The sequence below is a fragment of the Cyprinus carpio genome, chromosome A25 (genome assembly GCF_018340385.1).
Source record: "Cyprinus carpio isolate SPL01 chromosome A25, ASM1834038v1, whole genome shotgun sequence".
Taxonomy (NCBI): Eukaryota; Metazoa; Chordata; class Actinopteri; order Cypriniformes; family Cyprinidae; genus Cyprinus; species Cyprinus carpio.
The window spans coordinates 9,670,361-9,689,091 of record NC_056596.1 but is presented as its reverse complement, the minus strand read 5'-3'; the positions used below and the strand labels follow the sequence as shown (position 1 = coordinate 9,689,091).

The window sequence follows — 18,731 nt, the reverse complement described above, 5'->3', positions numbered from 1 at the left end:
ATGAGAACATAACAAAAAATGAAAATGTAATTCCCACCTAGCCCGCTGGGGTTTGATCTCAGGTGACTGACAAGAAGACGACGGGAAAGATCCGATACGCCGTCCTCGAGAAGATTGTGTTTACTCTCTCTGAAAAGAGCCCTGCAAAGGCATACGGACAAATATATAAAAGGACAGACATATACACAAAACAGCAATGCTAATCGTTTTAGCGCAAACCCTTCTTTCTTTCTAAGTACAATTCAGCTTGTTCATTCAGTTTTATAAATTGCGAACCGCGTTTTTTTGTTTTTTATTTACCGAGATGCCAAGAACCCCCAAAGATGATGACCCCCTGTGATGGACATAAGTGATATATTTTTATATACACACTACGATTCAAAGGTTCAAAACATTCTAATATGTAAAAACACAAAAACGAAAAAAGATAAAACTAAGTTATCTGTCAACGTCTGATTGTGCCATTACTGTCAAAAACACACAATGTCCAGATATAATCACAGTTTGGTTATGTCTAAAGTGAAAGTAAACAGAAAACACCGGATGTGTGCCTGTACACCAGATGCATGCAGGTCTTAAGGTGGACAGCAGATAATAGAACTAAACATGCTGCCGCTTGTCATTAAAGGGAAAGTTCACCCAAAAATAGAAGTTTTGTCCTTATTTACTCACTCTCATGTTGTCCCAAACCTGTATTAATTACTTTCGTATGCTGAACACAAAAGAAGATTTTTTTGAAGAATGTGTGCAACCAAACAGTTGCTGGTCCCCATTGACAGGAGAAAAAATAATAACAGAATTCACTGGAGAACAGCAACTGTTGTTGGTTATATACATTCTTCAAAATAACTTTTATGTTCAATTGAAGAAAGAAACTCATTCACGTTTAAAACAAATGAGATGATGACAGAATTTTAATTTTTTTTATTGAACTATCCCTTTTATTGAGAACTTTAATAAAGTTTGGTTTACAAACAAAGAACAGCGTGGTTCCCAACAACTCACTGCAGGTCTTGATTTATCAAAACACACTTAGAAGAACTCATTAATACAGTTGGTGGTAAAACAAGAATCAATGTATAATTTATACTGTAAAGTGTATGTAGAGTTTTATTTATATATTTGTTCATTCAGTATCTTGAATGTTACTGCTAAATGCATGTACTATACCTGAAAAACCAGCACTGTTTGTTTTATTTGTATCTTACATGTATTTTTTGTATCTTTGTTCTTATTTTTCAATAACAAAAGATAAAATAATGACAAAGAGATTTATCTTTGCCCACTTTGGCCTAAATGTCTGCCATGCTTTTTTTTATTTATAATTTGTTACCTTGTAAGGCTTGGGTTTTTGAAAATAGGGAACTTGCAGAAGAATAGTAAAACCAACATGACTTTCCTGAAAAAAATCGTGATATATATTTTTGCCATATCATCCACCCCAATTACAATTGTCTTTACTGTCATTTTTTATCAATTTAAGGCATCCTGTTTGCCTCGATGAAGTATTCTGTAACGTAAAATATTGATAAAATAGATATAATATAATATATATATATATTTCAGAAATTCCAGACGTCAAACATTTGAAACTGCTGATAACTATGTGAGAAAAATATTTTGTTTTATAATAAATGTTTTTGTAATTAAATATAATACTAATTGTTTCCAAAATTAAATAATTGCATCCTATACTGTCATTAAGGCAAATTGTTAAAATATCATCAATTTTCACAGAATGCCACCAGAAACTCTTGAATCAGACTATATAGTCTTCACAAAACTCACTGCTATTTGCCTGCCGCAGTTAACATTGCACTATTACCACCACACTGTTGGCGGTAAAATGAATTTCATTTAAAGTAAATGTTTGAGTCCATTTTTTTTTTTGTGAGAGGCAGCGGTTATGAAATAAAGAAAATTAAGGTCTACCAGAAGAGCCTATAGTTACAGTACTGTACTCCACAGATCCCGCCTTTTCGCTGTCTGCCGTATGAGTGGCGAAAGCGACTTCCTGTCTGGAATGTTGAGTACGTTAGGCTCGGTCAGTGCAGCTTCCTCGCTAGGCTCTGTTTTTTAGAGAAGATCCGTTTTGGGAGGCAGGTCTTCAAGACTGCCTGGGTCTTTCTGCTTCTCGTGGTTCTGTTACATATGAATGGGAATGTTGGGAGTGGTCCACCAATGCAATATTTCTTAGTTCCAAAGCTCAGCAGATCAAAACCTCATCAAATTAATATATACTTAAAAAAAAATATATCATTGGCTTGGGGCGAGTGAAACACAGACCTCTGAGGAGGCAGGGGCCGGAAGCCAAAACCCATTGGTGCATTATCCTCATCCTTGCACCCCTTCACCCCTGGACTAAAGTGCAACTCCACGTGAAAACGTTCCTCTGAGGAGGGGTCCTACAGGCACACATGTCAGCACATGAAAGAAGCATAGAAACTGAGTACAAAGGGCTGATGCCACATTTCATACCTTGTTAATTATGTCTTCGCAATACAAGCATAAGATAACAATCTGTGTCATATAGTTGAGTTTCGGTTACAGCGCTGAGGTAGTCCTTTAGCCTGCTTCCACTGGTTCATCTTTTTGCCTCCTAAACAGACACAGATGAGATTAAAGAAGTAATAAACTGCATTAAACATGATCCAGGGCATAATGTGCATGTTTGATGATTGTTTACTCACCATCTAACAGGCCTCCGTAGCGGGAAGATGTTAAGAAGGGAGTGAACGTGGCTCTCGCTGGTGAAATAGAGCCGGGTCCGAACGTGCCGACCCGGCGACATCACTCCCCGGGAGTACCTGAACCACCAGGAGGGATGAAATACACAACTGGATCACTCACAGGTTCTGAGTCTGCAGAGCTTCTACAACAATAGATGAAGCTGTATACCGCATGGTTGTGATGATAAAGTGGGAACTTTTAATTTTGTTAACAAAAACTGTTCACCATTTTGTGCAAGTTAAAATGGATATCAATTTAAAAAAAGGACAGAGTTAAGCGTAAGGGGTTGTGAGTAAAAACAACCACAAAAAAGCATGCGGAATGTACTAATAGAAATTTAACACACTATACAGGATGTACAGTATAGTATGCAAAATGTGATTTTAGCCTTAACTCTCTCAAAGAGTTTGGCGTTGCACCCCCAGTATAGAGACTCACAGAGGATGCAGCTTGTTGACGGCCTCATCACTCATGTGTTCTCTGAAGATCCAGCTGAATCTTCTTGACCAGAGGCAGGCAGTAGGCACTGGCAATATCCAGCCTCTCTCTCCCGCTTTAGTGATTCCATACTCCTGAAAGAGAGTGTGCATGCAGATAACAGCAAGATGAATAAGAATAAACAAAGCACTTATTATCCGCATTTATCGATTCCACTACCTGTGGGATGATGATGTCCGCAAGTGCTCTGGACAGACGGAAAAAGCTCCAGCGTGTCCTCCAGACCGAGAGAAAGAATTGTGTTGGTGTCATATTTGACACAGTCATAGATGTCCGGGATTTACTGATGTCCCATAGCGGCCGTTTTTCATGCGGAAGTACACGCTCCAGTTTGGACCAGCGCTGCAGCACTGAGCTCCAGAGTCTCGCTGTGGTATAGCTGCAGATCTGTGAAAATAAAAATATATATATATTATATACACACACACACACACACACACACACACACTATATATATATAAAAATGTTATTTATTTACTTACTTTTTCATTTTTATTTTCACAGAAATTTTTATATTTTATTAACACAAATAAATCTAAATAAAATATTGCAATTATTTAAATATACAGTAAAATGAATAAACACATATATATCTTTAAACATTTTATAAAATGTATTTAACGTTTAAATATTTGGAATTGAGGAATAACAATACTGCAAGCACTTAGGAAGCACTTCTAATATTCAATACTACTGCAAGTAAGAAGTCAAAGAAGAGGGCAAACCTGCAGATTTGGGGTCTTCCAGCCTTTTACAGATCTGACAAGTAAGGCTTTTAATGAGGGTGTGAACTCCATCACAAGTCCTGACTGGATTGATAATTACCCCCATAGAGTTCACCAGAGATGAGCTGCCTGTTGGAGCCAACTTAAAGAGACAGGACACATTTTAGGGCTAGTTAAGTTAGATGAGATTATAAGACATTTTTTTAAATAAGCAGTTGCAACTTGCTTCACCTTATTGTAATCCTCCTCACTAAATTCTTGTGTCTTCTGCATGATCTCATGTAATCGAGCTTTGACTCTCTGCTGGCAGTCAGTGAGAGAGTCGCTGTCACTGTCCAGCAGTCCGTTCATGTTGGCACTCTTCACCATCTGAACAAGGATTGGAGTCAACTCTCCTTCCAGTGCTAACAGACCCTGAATACAGCCACGGGAAATAAAAAAAGAAAAAGAAATCAATACAAACAAATAAAAACAATAAAGAAAATCAACAAGCAAAGTAGCACAATTTTGAACTGAGTAAATCTATTGCAGTTTACATCGATCTCTTCTAAAAGCATTATGTAATATCAACATACCCCGCAGACAAAACCCAACAAACCTTTGCAAACGCCGCCGCAGTCATCTGCACACGACCCTCATCAGATGCATAAATTTTGAGGTCATGGCGGTAAGTGCTGTGTAAACGGAGAAGGCCACAACCAGGGAAGCCGGCATAGTCACCTGCAAAAGCACAGAGAATCAGTCTTTGAAATAACAATTGCAAGAACAGAGCTCCTGATTTATGTGTATATCCTGGAGTTAAAGGAACATTCATATTACATAACCACTGTTTACAAACCTACATACAATGTGCTGTACGACCAGCTGGCTGAAGAATTTCTCCACAAAATTTGAAAAACCATGCGTTTCAATGCATCCACACTTGCATCTGGCAATATGGGTTTAGGTGCTTCTCACATGAGTGTTGCATTGCACTACAGTATATCAATTAGCAAAGAGGACTCTGATTTCAGATTCCAGAATGTCCATTTCAGAGAACAGATGAGTCCCCTAAAACAAACAACTAGGTCCGTCCAGTTTTTAATATTTTTTTTCCATGTAAGCAAGTGTCAGATATTTAGCCATTAGGCTTTGAGCATTACTTTTTTAAGACAGTAACTTTGTAACAATTTTGAGATGTGCTTACAGTGTGCTTTATCTAGCTGGTTTTGAATGCAAGAACATGTCCTGTGTATATACAGTCTTACTGGAAGTCCAGAAAAGCCCAAAAGATAGGTAAATCATAATTTGGTAAACCATAATTAGATACTTCTAGATACATAGTAAAAAAAAAAAAAAACATTAAAAAAGGTCACAATTATGACATTAAAAAGTCAACAGTTTATGCAAGAATTATAACTTATGTAATAATTATGACAAAAAGTTGAAATTGATACAAAAAGTCATATTTATAAGATGAAAAAAAAAAATCAGATTATTACATATTAAATCATATTTATGATTTAAACTTTTACGTCTTTGTTATAATTTTCATTACCGCAGTAACAGACATTGAAATAATGGCACAGTTGTCAAAGAAAATGTATGTGTAACACCAAATAAAGTCACAGTAAAAAATGTGTAGACTTTACCATTTTCAAAATATCTATGCTGACAAAAATAAACCTGCTAAACATACTTGCTACTAGGGAATAAACTCATGAACTATGATATTTTATCTCAGTATGTCAAAGTTGGACCAATGTTCATGGAATCTTCCACACTATCCATGGCAAAAGCGAAGCATGTGGTGTCTTTCTGATTGGACTAGTTTAATGAGATGGATGTTAAAGAATTAAAATGATGAATGGGGCAGACGATGCATTATCAACCCAATATCAAGACCACGCACAAATCCAAAATGTCTTCTTACCACAGTCAATAGGGGACTCACAGCCAATGGACCTGCAGCTGTCTAGTTAACAATTCAAGGTACAAGAACACCACATTAACCAGCTTTGCAAGATGCTGCGGATGCTGAAGCTAAGATGCTATGATGAGAGAAAATGGTTTGGTCTTAGTAAGTCTGTGAACTCTTGACATTTAATGAGTTACACTCAATTAGGTGCAGTGTGCAAATATGGACTCGAATTTGAGGTCCAGGGGGAAGTGATGTAACTACAGAGGAGAGAATCCAAAGCATGACTAAAAAAAAATTTGTGCTGGCATACTGAAAGTTAAAGGTGCTACTTGAGGTCAAGTAAGTATTCATTCCTCCCCAGTCCTGCCCCTACATGCTTTTGTATGCCAAGCCCACTGAACAAGCAGGTGGAACAGGTTTCCTGCACAAAGCTATGAGCTTTGAAAAACTGCATCACTGCCCCACTAACTAAAAACAGACACAATATCTTGTCAAGGCATCCGATTTATGATGATCTCATGCAAAGGGAGCAAAACAACTGTTCTTGTAAACAACTTAGGCTGGATCCACGAAAATCTTAAGACAAAAATTAAAGATAGAAAGAGCATGCTTTGTTGTAAGTCTTAATATCTATAATATTATGATTTATATAATATTAATATCTCAATGTATCTGTAATATTTTATATTATTTGTATAAGTTACAGTACACACACACATTTTTGTATTTAGATCTGAGGCTATTCTAACTGTAGGAGGATCTTTTAATTATATTATAAATATATATACACAATGATTAAAATTTTTGTGATTATATATAATTATTAAAATAACTTATATTCATTATGCCCAGCTTTATTCTTATCAATGCTACATAAAACTGTCCCTGGAATTAATAAAGATATCTAAGTGTCTGTATTATTTGCCCATTAATAAAACATACAGGAGCCCCAAAAAGTATATAGACACTTTAGCCACATTTAAAAATGTCTGAATGTCATTGCATGAGATGCAGTATATCAAAACAAGCTGTTTTCTTACTGTTAAGTGTGACTTCAGTTTCAAACTACTTTTTAGGGCCACTATTTTTATCCAGTTTATTAGGCCAGCTTTCTGGCTGGTGCAAGTGTTGAGTTATACCTTGTCCTCCAGGGTACATGCAGCGAAAGGCTCGTCCAAGCTCCTCAGCCTGAACTCTACCCGCGGGCGTCAGCTCACCACCCCACTTCAGCACGAGCAGCAGAGATGGACCCTCCTTCAGAACATCTGCCATAGACACAGGGAGGTCAAAAGTGACACAACAGCAAGACAGCTAATTTGAGTCAACATACATACTGCACACATACCTTCCTCTTCACTGGATGCTTTGGGCTGCCCATTTGGCAGGTAGGTCAGCTGCACCTTCCTGTTGATCCCTGAGAAATGGCCATACCTGAAAGACAATACACGGGGCAGGGGACAAAAAACATACCACCCCCTCTTAATGAGCATTCTCACACTGAACAACACAGATAGCACACATCAGACACAGCACTGGGCTCAAACCACTAGCAGGTGCTCTGTGGCCTCCATGTTTCTGGAAACATGTATCTGAGTGACCTTCCCAAGCTGGCAGGGGTTAACCTGTGCCATACCAGGACTGTCCCTACAGGAACGACAGGCTTTGGGAGGAATAAAGCATGGCATCCGCAACAGTGTCATGTTTATAGGTTACACAGCACAGCAGAGAGCGGGTCATTCTGGATGGCTGGATACTACAATTTAATGAAAAATGTATTAATGTATAATATCTTTAATATATGTTCAAAATGTGTTCAAAAGTCTAGAGCCGGTAAGACCTTTTTTAAAGAAATTAATACTTTTATTTAGAAAGGATGCCTTAAATTGTGATTTAAATGACAGTAGACATTTGAAAGACACATGAAAGCTATGACATCAGAATAAATAGCATTTTTTAAATACACTGCCCGTTCAAAAATAAAGTCACACACTCTAATATTTCGTTGGACTGCCTTTAGCTTTGATTATGACTCTGGACTCTGTGGTGGCCAATCCATAATGTGAAAATGATGTTGCATGCTCACTGAACCACTCTTTCACATTTGAGCCAGATGAATCCTGGCATTGTCATCTTGGAATATGCCCGTGCCATCAGGGAAGAAAAAAAACCTTAATTGACGAAAAAACCTGGTCATTTAGTATATTCAGGTAGTCAGCTGACCTCATTCCTTTGGGCACATAACATAATCATCCATGCAGTAATTATCCAATGGGAGGATCTTAACTATTTGCTTAGTTAAATCCAGGTGGTGACTTTTTTTGGATGGGCAGTGTATATTTAAATAGAACACAGCTATTTTAAATTGTAACAAAATCTCAGATATTACCGTTTTTACTTTATTTTGGATCAAATATATTCAACCTTGGTAAGCATAAGAGACTTCTTTCCAAAAAAATTAATAATCTTACCAACCCCAAACTTTCGAAACGATAGAGTAAATATTTAGGGAACAATAAATAACCAGAAACTGAAGCAAAAAATAATTTTGACATGATTTCTTTTCAGTCCAACCTTGAGGTTTTCAGGTGTAGACAAAGGATGCACAATATATCAGTACCATATCAGTTGTCAGTCAAATTTATTGGTATATGTTAATATAGTATATACTGGCCATTATTGATTATTATTATTTTATATTATTATTGTTTAAACAATGTTAAATAATATAATAGTAATATTTATTTACAAATAATAATTCTAATTATTTATATGAATTATTTCGAAATATTTTTTAGATAATAAAATATAAAATAATACACATCTCACTAAAATCAGCCAGAATTGTAATATCAGTGTATCCATAGTTTAGAATATTTCTAGTTTGATACAACTTTGTCTAAACCTGGTCTAAAGGTCTCACTGAACCACAGAACTCACAGAAACTGACTCTGGAGTGAACTTGCTCTGCTGCATTATGTTTAATCATCCCAAAGCAAAGCACTTCCCCAGGCACCTGTTTCTTAGTAAATCTATGACCCCGAACAACCGATAATGTGTTGATTAGGTGCCTCATTTAATCAACTCATTGAGAGGGGTCTGGAGGAAGTGAGGGATCGTGAGAGATTAGAAACAATATCAAAATGGCATGCAGATGCCACACAGAATTGCAAAAGGGTTTCATTTCCAAGGTATGGTCAATTTTGGAGCCCTCATTAATGTGTCAGTAATTTGGAGAAGATCTCGGGTTAATGAGGGTTATGATCCACTTTGCCTGCTTTCTAAAGAGACAGGGGATTAAAGGCTGCGCACTGATTATCATTCAGGCTGGATTCCCTTTGGAGAGAACAGCCAGGACACAAAGAGGGACACAAAGAGAGGAGAAGAGAGAGAAAAGGAATGAAGTTAAGAAACTGATCCATATGAGGACACCTAAGGAAGCAAATGAGTCAACGTCACACTCAAGTCAGTTCAGTTCATACATTCAGCTGTTCATGAAATATCAGGTTTAGCATCCATGATTCTTAATATATAATAGCAATGTAGGTTTTGGCTGTGTGTGTGTCATCATGTCTGATTAGGCTTGCACTGATTCCACAAACTTTAAAGACACTAAATCTCCCACCTAAATTTCACAGGCACAACTAGGGAGACACAATATATCATACCATATCTTTAACCAGCCAGTATTAGAGATTTTTTTTTATTTATTATTTATCGGTAGCGGTCGATATAATATAACAAATAATTATATACTCACATCCACATTTTTTTTCATTTCATTTTGACCTATGGACAAATAAAGTTAATCTACAAAAAAAAAAAATAAAAAATAACACTGTTGAATGTAATCTTCAGCAAATCTCAAAATTGAATATCCATTCATGTTGTACAGTACATTATAATGTGGTGATGCCTTCTATTTTTAATCTAATTTTATTTATACATTTCAAAACAGTACAGAATTTGAATCGGGGTATTGACTGTAACATGAACAATTATTATCTGCTTCTCTGTACTGAGCAAAATTGAAATAGATACATGATGTGAAAAGAGAAGTGAGAATTTTCAGAGGTGTAAACAGTAGACAGACAGTATAGCAGTTACTTCCAGAACAATCCAACATGTTTTAGAAATGATCGAGATGAGATGATGGTGTGTGTACAGTAGCTTTTCATAAACTCACAGGGATGGAAACAGAGGGTTTGGTATCACACCTATTGAACTTGTGAACAGTTAACTTACATCTCCAGAACCGTCTTCAGTTGTTCTAGTTTGGATTTCTTCTCCTCAATCTCACAATCATTATGTAGGACCAGTTCTGCCAACAGCTGACGAGCAATATCCAGCACTTCCTGTAAAACATCAAATAAAGTGTTCAGGTTTTCATAATGATGTGCAAATCACAACTGCACTGTCACAGATAAGTACATGCACAGATCAATGGCCCGAAGCCTAAATCAACCATCAACATGGATCATTTTTACACGTGCATGACACACCGATGAGTCTCATGGCTGCAGCATTCCAGACATAACACTACATCTGTCTTAAAAAAGACAGCTCAATCCTATTTGACCTTTGACCCTGTGGTTCAAATTCCTGGCCTTATACGAAGTAAATCATATGGATGGAGGCAAACCTGATATGAAACTGAAATATTATGTCAGTTCTTGCACCAACAAAACAAGCAGCACTTGTTATAAAAATAAGTGAACCACACAGATCACTTGTACTTCAAAATAAAACACACCTGGAGCTGTTTTTGGTTTCTTCAGCTTGAGTTTTCCGGTCTTATAGCCACCATATTTCTCAAATAAATCAAAAAACCTGAGAGAAATGGAAATAACCAGAAGATAAAATACTTCAAACATATAAACAACTTTGACCCAGCCCCCATGCGACAACCACATTAAATACAGAAGTGAATCCTATAAATGATCATTCAGTACAATTCTGTTTAATTAATTAACTTTGACCACTTAAGTTTAACTTAAAGCAGCCTATTAGAATTTGTCACTTACAGGGCGTTCCTGACCTCCATCTTCATCTTCTGTTTGGGCGTACGGTCGCCATGGCGAATTACAGCAATAACACAACGGAGCTCCATCCTTCAGACAAGAAATTACATATTCAAAAGCAACAACACTCATAGTAAGCATTTAATTCTACCTCATTGGTTTTAATAATCCAGAATCCACAATAAAAACCTAAGAGACAGTGAAATGCATTTTTAGTACACCCACATGGTTCCTGAGGTAGTTGGGACGATAGGGATGTCCTCTGCTTCCATGGGGATCGACCAGGGAATGTGGAAGTGAGGAGCCAGCTCTCGCATCACCATGTTCCTGAAGGAAAGACATCAAATGTGAGCTAAAATATCTAGAAATGACCTTTTAAGATAGGAATGAATATATCTGTGCTGATTAATGACACTATTGCTTTCTGTAGAGCTGCTTTATAGTTGAACTGAGTTTGCTCGCTTACTAATAAACTTTGCAACATTTACCCAGTTTACTAATGAAATAAATTGAATCAACATTGGACTAAACTGAAGTGGATAATGACACGATTGTCTTTTTAGACCAGCTTTAAAGCTGCAATTGTATTCGCTTCATTGTTAAAGAACTTTGCAACATTAATACAGTTATTTACTTGTTGGTTACTGCTAAGCTGATTTGAAACAACCTGTATTGTAGTAAGCACTATATAAATAAAAAAAAATAAAAAACTTGCTGTTTTGCTTTTCTTCTCTGGGTTAAGCTGGTCTTAGCTCCCAGCCTGCCAAGTATTTAGCTAGTTTAGCTTGGTGGTCAGCTAAAAAATTAAGATGTTTTTTTCAGGTCAGAAGAGAGTATTTTATTTTTCAATAAAACTGAATGTTAGTTTGATGAGCACGTGTTGAATTTTAAAGAAAAGGATTTGCTATTACACCGGGAAAAAAATGGTCTATGATTAATTTGAAACAATTTCCACTCAGAAATTGCAAATAAATTTTACACATAACTACATCAAAAAAGAATCAAATTTAATTAATTGTGAAATTTTGAAGTAAAAAGACTGAAATAATATTTTCTTTTCAAATGTACTCCAAAAATCTGTTTTATTTACAACTTTAAAAAAAGGTGTTACACTGTATGTGGTTATGCAGTAAAAATTGCATGATGATGAGATTTTTGAGAGTTACCACAGACAACAAGACAGCAACACGGCCTCACCTACCCCAGGACTTTGGCACAATCATCATAGTACTTCATGGAGTTCTTTACAAAGCTGAAGCCATTAACGTCACAAACGAAAGAGTGACCATTTGCTCGGAGGAGGTCAAAACCGCAGACTGTTTGCTGGGTTGGAAAGATGTTATGAGACAAAAAACACCTTCATTATCACTCTTAGCAGCTGAGAAAACACTTTGTGTTTTTCTTTTGTGAGGCTCACCTTAAATGCAAGACACACTTTTCTGGCCACAAGCTTCTCCATTGCGGTGAGCATCACAGGATAGCGGATCTCCTTCCCCTCACTGTCTCTCTCCACTTTCCCATCCAGAGCAGGAGACTTCCGGGCTTCGGCGGCGTGAGCATAATCAGGGTCCTACTGTATAAACCTACAACATCCATCAGGAATAAACAAACTATCCAGCCACTACATACAGCAGAGTCTTAACATGCATATGTACCTTAACATCTGTGCCATCTGTGGCCATGAACTCCTCGTAGATGTAAGATCCAGTCTTACGAACCATACTTTCAGGAGAATACACACTGCTCCGACTGCCAATCTATAGGATGGACAGTATGAGCTCCAAACCAAACAATTCTGAAGTTATTACTAGTTATCAGTACTGTACCTTTCTAAAGAGAGACGCTGGCTGCCACCGCCGGCTGAGGTTGGGTAATAGATGTAGACATTGTGGTCCTCGGCGGAGACAGGCTTCTCCACAAAGGGTTTGTGAAACACTTCCCCGTTCACTTCCCACATGGTCCTCGCTCTCCACCAGGATTACATTCTGATGTCACAAATGTCACAATCTTTCACAACACAGAGGGTATTTATGTATACACTATGAGGAACTTCAAAACAATTCACACAAAAAAAAAAAAAACAACACACATTTTAAAAATATTTTTTAATTGCGATTTCTCTTATAGAAATTGCAATTGTTTGTAGGGCTACACAGTATGGTTTAGTTGTTGTAGTGATTCCTATTATTATGAAATTAAAATATTAAACAAAATAAGAAATATTACAACTACAAAAAGGAGTATTTAATAATAATAATAACAGTTGTATTTTAAAGTACAGCTGTAAAATGACAACATTAATAGCTGCCTTGATTTCTTTATTTTCAAATGTTAAATCTGCAAGTTTTATTTTCATGAAAACCGCAAGGAGCCATTAAAGCTTTTCTTTTGTTGAAAATGTCTGTTGCCAGGTTATAAGTGCTCCTCATTACAACTTTGGGAATGTTTCCAAATGCCACCTAAACTAAACATGCAAAGACAGAGTTATCATCATTAACGAAAAACTAAAACAAATAAAAAAGGAATTAAAATAAGACATTAAATACATTTATTTACAACTTATTTTATTTCAGCTACATTGCTCATTTTCATTTAGTTTAAGATGAAGTACTAAAATAAAAAACTAAAACTAAAGCTACTGTAAATAAAAATTATATTAGTATATCAATGACACTAAAAAAGCACAGAGCTTTTATGAGACACTGAAAACACAGGATCATGAGCTGCTCGCTTGTAAATGAACAGTGCCACGCTTCACTCTGAAGGATACAGAAAAATTATTCAAAGTTATGACGAAGGTAATAATCTTTACCCTCTGGTCTGTCGGGGTCCCGGTTCAACACTGCATAGCGTGGAAGGTCAATGCCCTCTTCCTGTAGAATCCTGTACACTTCCCTCCTAAAGCCGTGAGCATAGAGTTATATGTCCCAGTCAACTCTCATAACAGGGTTTGCTTGTCAAGAATATTTTAGAGAATGATATGCCACACCTGTCTTGAATGAAATACTGCATGTTGAGGTCGTTGATATGGAGGGGGTTTCTTAGTTTGGCATAATTTACTGCTTTGTCAAGGGGAAATCCTTCAAGACAAGAAAAAAATATTGTATCCATTTGCATCAATTAAATCAATCAATCATAATTTGGGGTTGTCAGATTTTGATTTGATTTTATTTTTTTGTCTCTTTTGCTTACCAAGGTTGCATTTATTTGATCAAAGTACAGTAAAAACGGTAATATGGTTAAAAATTATTACAATTTAAAATAACTTTTTTCTATTTTAATAGAATTTTAAATGTAATTCATTACTGTTTTGAAGGCAGCATTAAAGGGGTCATATGACATTGCTAAAAAGAACATTATTTTGTGTATTTGGTGTAATGCAATGTGTTTATGTGGTTTAAGGTTCAAAAAACACATTATGTTCCACATACTGTACATTATTGTTTCTCCATTCATGGCTGAATGCCTCAAGCATGTGACAGAAATGTTACGCCCCTTAACATACTGTGATGCCGTCTCCGGCACTACGAGACAAAACCAATAAAACCCATTATAAACGAGGCATTTGTTGCATCCAGTGGGGACATAATTACTGATTATAATGACTTATACTGTCTTTTTTATGCGTTGCGTTGCATCACGCTGCGTAAACATAAAACGTGGTCTGCATTTGTGATCAGAGAAACGACAAACAACAAGCGCTACTCTACACTGCTCAAAACACGTGTTTGAATCATCAGTGACAATCCTTTACACATGAAAACGTACTTACAGACTGTGAGTCAGAAGCGCCAGACTGTCCTTACAAAGATGGAACTGTCTCACTTTATAGAAACAGACACTGACAAAACAGACAAAGTAGTTTCGCTTTCACAACGAAACACAGCATCTCCCACAACATGGCGGCGGCGACAACAGCGAGAATAAAAGTTACGCCTTCTTTCTTTGCATGAACATTTGTGTGGCGTTATGTAAATCTTCCCACATCGTGATGTAGACATATGGGGCGTGTTAGAACGAGCCGTTTTAGGAGGGCGTGGTCGACTCTTAACTATTATAAAGAATATCTCTTTGGATTTGAGACTTTAGTCTTTGCAGCTTCACAGATCTTCTTTATTCACCAAGAGCTTGTAACACTCCAAAGAGAAAGGAAAACTTGAAATCGCATCATATGACCCCTTTAATAATACTGAGACAATATGTCACATTGAGATTTCAAGCTGATTGTATGTGAAACTGTGGTGTGATGTCAGATACCTTTGGAATGGAAGGAAATGAGGCAGTCACACAACGGCCACTTCTCCACCGGTTCATTGAGTATAACTTCCTCTGGAAAAAACGTCCACGGTGATGTACTCAAACTTACAGAGTCTCTCCAGAATCTCAGTCATTGGTTTGGATGTCGATTTCTTCATCATGGAGCAGATCCCCACCACAATCTGACGCTTTGACTAATAGAAGAAGATAGCATATGGGCATCACTTATAAAATGTAAAAAAAAAAAAAAAATTAAAAATCAATTAATGAAACCTTTTCTGTACCTGATCCTCTTCCTCATCCTCCCCATAATGTCCTGAGATGCTTCTCATGTCTCCCTCATCCAGCTCTCTGCTCTCACCACCCTCCCTTCCAATCAGGAGCCGGGGAAGTCCACGGTTGCACATCCCCTGTCCACTTGACTTCGACATTTCTGTCGAGTCTCTGTCAAACAACCAAATTCCCAGCACACCATCTCGTGCTGATGCTCAGTGGTGGAACATTACATAGATGAGGTGTGTAATCCAATCAGATGAGGGTCCAGAAGTGACTTCAATGCCAAGGTTCTTAGAAAATGACAGTGTGTTTAATCCTTACAAATTTGGTGTCATCCTTCCAAAACCAGGAACATGTTATGAGTTCACCTTGATTAATTTTTCTCACAATATTCCTTACTGTTCTTACCTGCAATAAAGAGCCAACACGCAATATATAAGAAATTAATACTTTGTAAGTATGCATTAAATTGATCAAAAGTGACAGTACAGACACTTACAAGATTTCAAATGCTGTCCTTTCAAACTTTTAATTCATCAAAGAGTATTGTTTATACATAAATATTGTGTCTAGAGCAGCAAATCAGCATATTAGAATGATTTCTGAAGGATCATGTGACACTGAAGACTGGAGTAATGATGCTGAAAATTCAGCTTTACCATCACAGGAATAAATTACATTTTAAACATATAATTTAAATAGAAATAGAGTTATTTTAAATTGTAATAATATTTCACAATATTAAAGTTCGTACTGTATTTTTGATCAAATAAATGCAGCCTTGGTGAGCATGACAGACGTTTTTATTCTTCTTCTTTTAAAATAAATAAATAAATAAATCTTACCAACAACAAACATTTGAACAGTAGTGTAAATGTAAACAGTGTAAAACATTGTAATGTATTCCGGAAGCATCATTAAACACCTTTGCAATTTGAACTTATTTTATGCATATTTTACTTAATTCAGGAATCATGAACAAACAATAGAAACACAATTTAAAGCATTCATTGGTTTAGGATAACGATAATTCATAGACCATATATGTGCATTGTTCATTTTCGTTTAATGTTAATCTTGATAAACAAATTTTTATTTCCTCAACATAACAAGTACTGTAGCTAAACCTTACCTTAACCAAGATTAATAATTGCTGAAAAATTGCTGTTCAATATTATTAAATGTTAGCTATTGCGTTAACTACATTATGTTTACATATATTACCTTATTCTAAAGTGTTACCACATTCTTTGTACCACATTCATTCATTTTGCAGATGTTTTAAAATAATGGTAATAATACTAATAAAAATCCTACAACATATAAACAAGTCTTACAGTTACACTAAGCCTACATTCCTTCCAAAGTCATGTCATCTCTTCCAATATGCTGACTGCTAGGGAAAGCACGCAGCACTAGATACAGTATATATATGCGGTTTCATATCACATTTCCATACCCATGCTGATACAGGTCATGCTAGCTATATTTCTCTAAGCAAACACGGCACTGCTGCTTAATCCAAACTCTCCCAGGGCTACTTTTACACAATGTCTGAACTCCCATCAAGACGTTCAGATATGGAATTTGCTATGCGGTTTGTAAGAATACTACAAACTACAAATAGCAAACAGTTTGCATGTGATCAAGGGCCCAATAATAGCCATGGGCCCTTGGCAGAGGTGAATCTGGGGGAGGGGTGAGACTTGGATCAAATGCTGAGGTCTACGGTATCCAAAGATAACTCTTCACGCTGTGGATGTGTTGACAGGGAACATTAATTTAAGAGGAAGCCGTCTACAGTGACCCAGGGTCAGGAAAAACACACACACACACACACACACACACACAGAGATAAACAAACTCATAAATAAATGCTACTATCGCTTACAGCTAAAGCCACAAAGCAACCAGAGTTCAACATCCCTACAAGATAAGAACATATGTCTTTTTAGTGCTTTTTGAACATCTTAATCGCACATGGATCAGAAACTCATTGCCTTCTTCTGCAGGGCCTCTCCTGTGTTGTGCAATCTTGTGTTAAGCAAACATGCCAAAGTAAGTATGTCCAAATATGTAACATTCAACATGCACTATGTAAATGTCTATCATGATTATTCATTTTTCAGCCTTAAATGGACAGATTTCTTTATGTTTACGTCTATACAGCTATACAGTCTATACATTTTTGGAATTGCAAAAAACATCTGAACACACCCTCTTCTGCTATTGGTCAAAAAAGATAGCTCCGCCCTAAAGTCATGCAATTGGTCAAGCCGACATTACTGGGCCGGAATTTTGTTTTTTTATCGACTCTCTTGTTATTTCAAACTTGAATGCATTTCTTTATTCTGCGTAACACAAAAATATATTAGAATAATTTAGAAAAATGTCTGGGTTTTTTTGTTTGTTTGTTTGTTTTGCCCATATAATAAAAGTCAATGAGCTCCAAAGTGGTGTTTGTCCAGTTCATCAGCAACATGCCAACATGATCCTGTGATGATGAATCTAGCAGTCCAGCAGCTACTACTAACGAGAGAGCCAATGACCTTTCAGGATCATATATAATGTAAAGTGCTTTTATTATGATTGGGAGGATTGCCAGTATTTAAGTTTATTTCAGTCATAAATGGTTACCATTAAGATAAAGAGGACAACAGCAGCAGCACTGCAATAGAAATGCATACCAATGACTGAACGTGATCATATGATTTATTGTGCTACTATAAGAAAGTTATTTTCTAGAAAAAAAAACATTATTTAATTTATCTATTCATTTAAAGTTTGAATGTTGTGGTGTGCATTTTGTTTTTGTTCACAAAATGTCAAAGATTTTAGCAAATAAAAACAAATTCCGCAACATTTTGAAAAATAAATTTAGTTATCTGAAAAATTATAAATGTTTCAGTTTTCTTTTTTTTAATCAATTATGATAAATACCAAAGACTTTAGTAAACCAAACCAAATTTTTCAATATTTTTAAAAAATTTACTTCATGGGTTTATTTAAAGTTATGTATGTTTTGGTTTGCATTTTTGTTGACAATAAAAAAACAAATGTCAAAGTCCGAACCATATTTTTCAACATTTTGCAAAATCTAATTTATTTATTTTATTTATTTAAATCAACAAATGTTTTGGTTTATTCTTTATGCAAATTAATTGCAAGAAAGTGAAAGTATTAAAGTGAATGATTGACAGAAAGTATTAATAGCCACAAAATAATTAATAATGTGCACAGCAATAATATTTAAACACAATCAAAAAAGCTTGCAGTTGTAGAATATGAAGAGTTCTAAATTGCATAACTGGTCCAAAATGGTGTATA

The 18,731-nt window shown here is 36.0% G+C and overlaps 2 pseudogenes; one reads left to right on the top strand and one right to left on the bottom strand.

The window, feature by feature from the left end:
- Positions 1 to 2,525: 2,525 nt before the first annotated feature.
- Positions 2,526 to 18,731, bottom strand: part of LOC122135685 — a 17,196-nt pseudogene continuing 990 nt past the window's right edge.
- LOC122135684 overlaps positions 17,385 to 18,731 on the top strand; it is a 17,500-nt pseudogene continuing 16,153 nt past the window's right edge.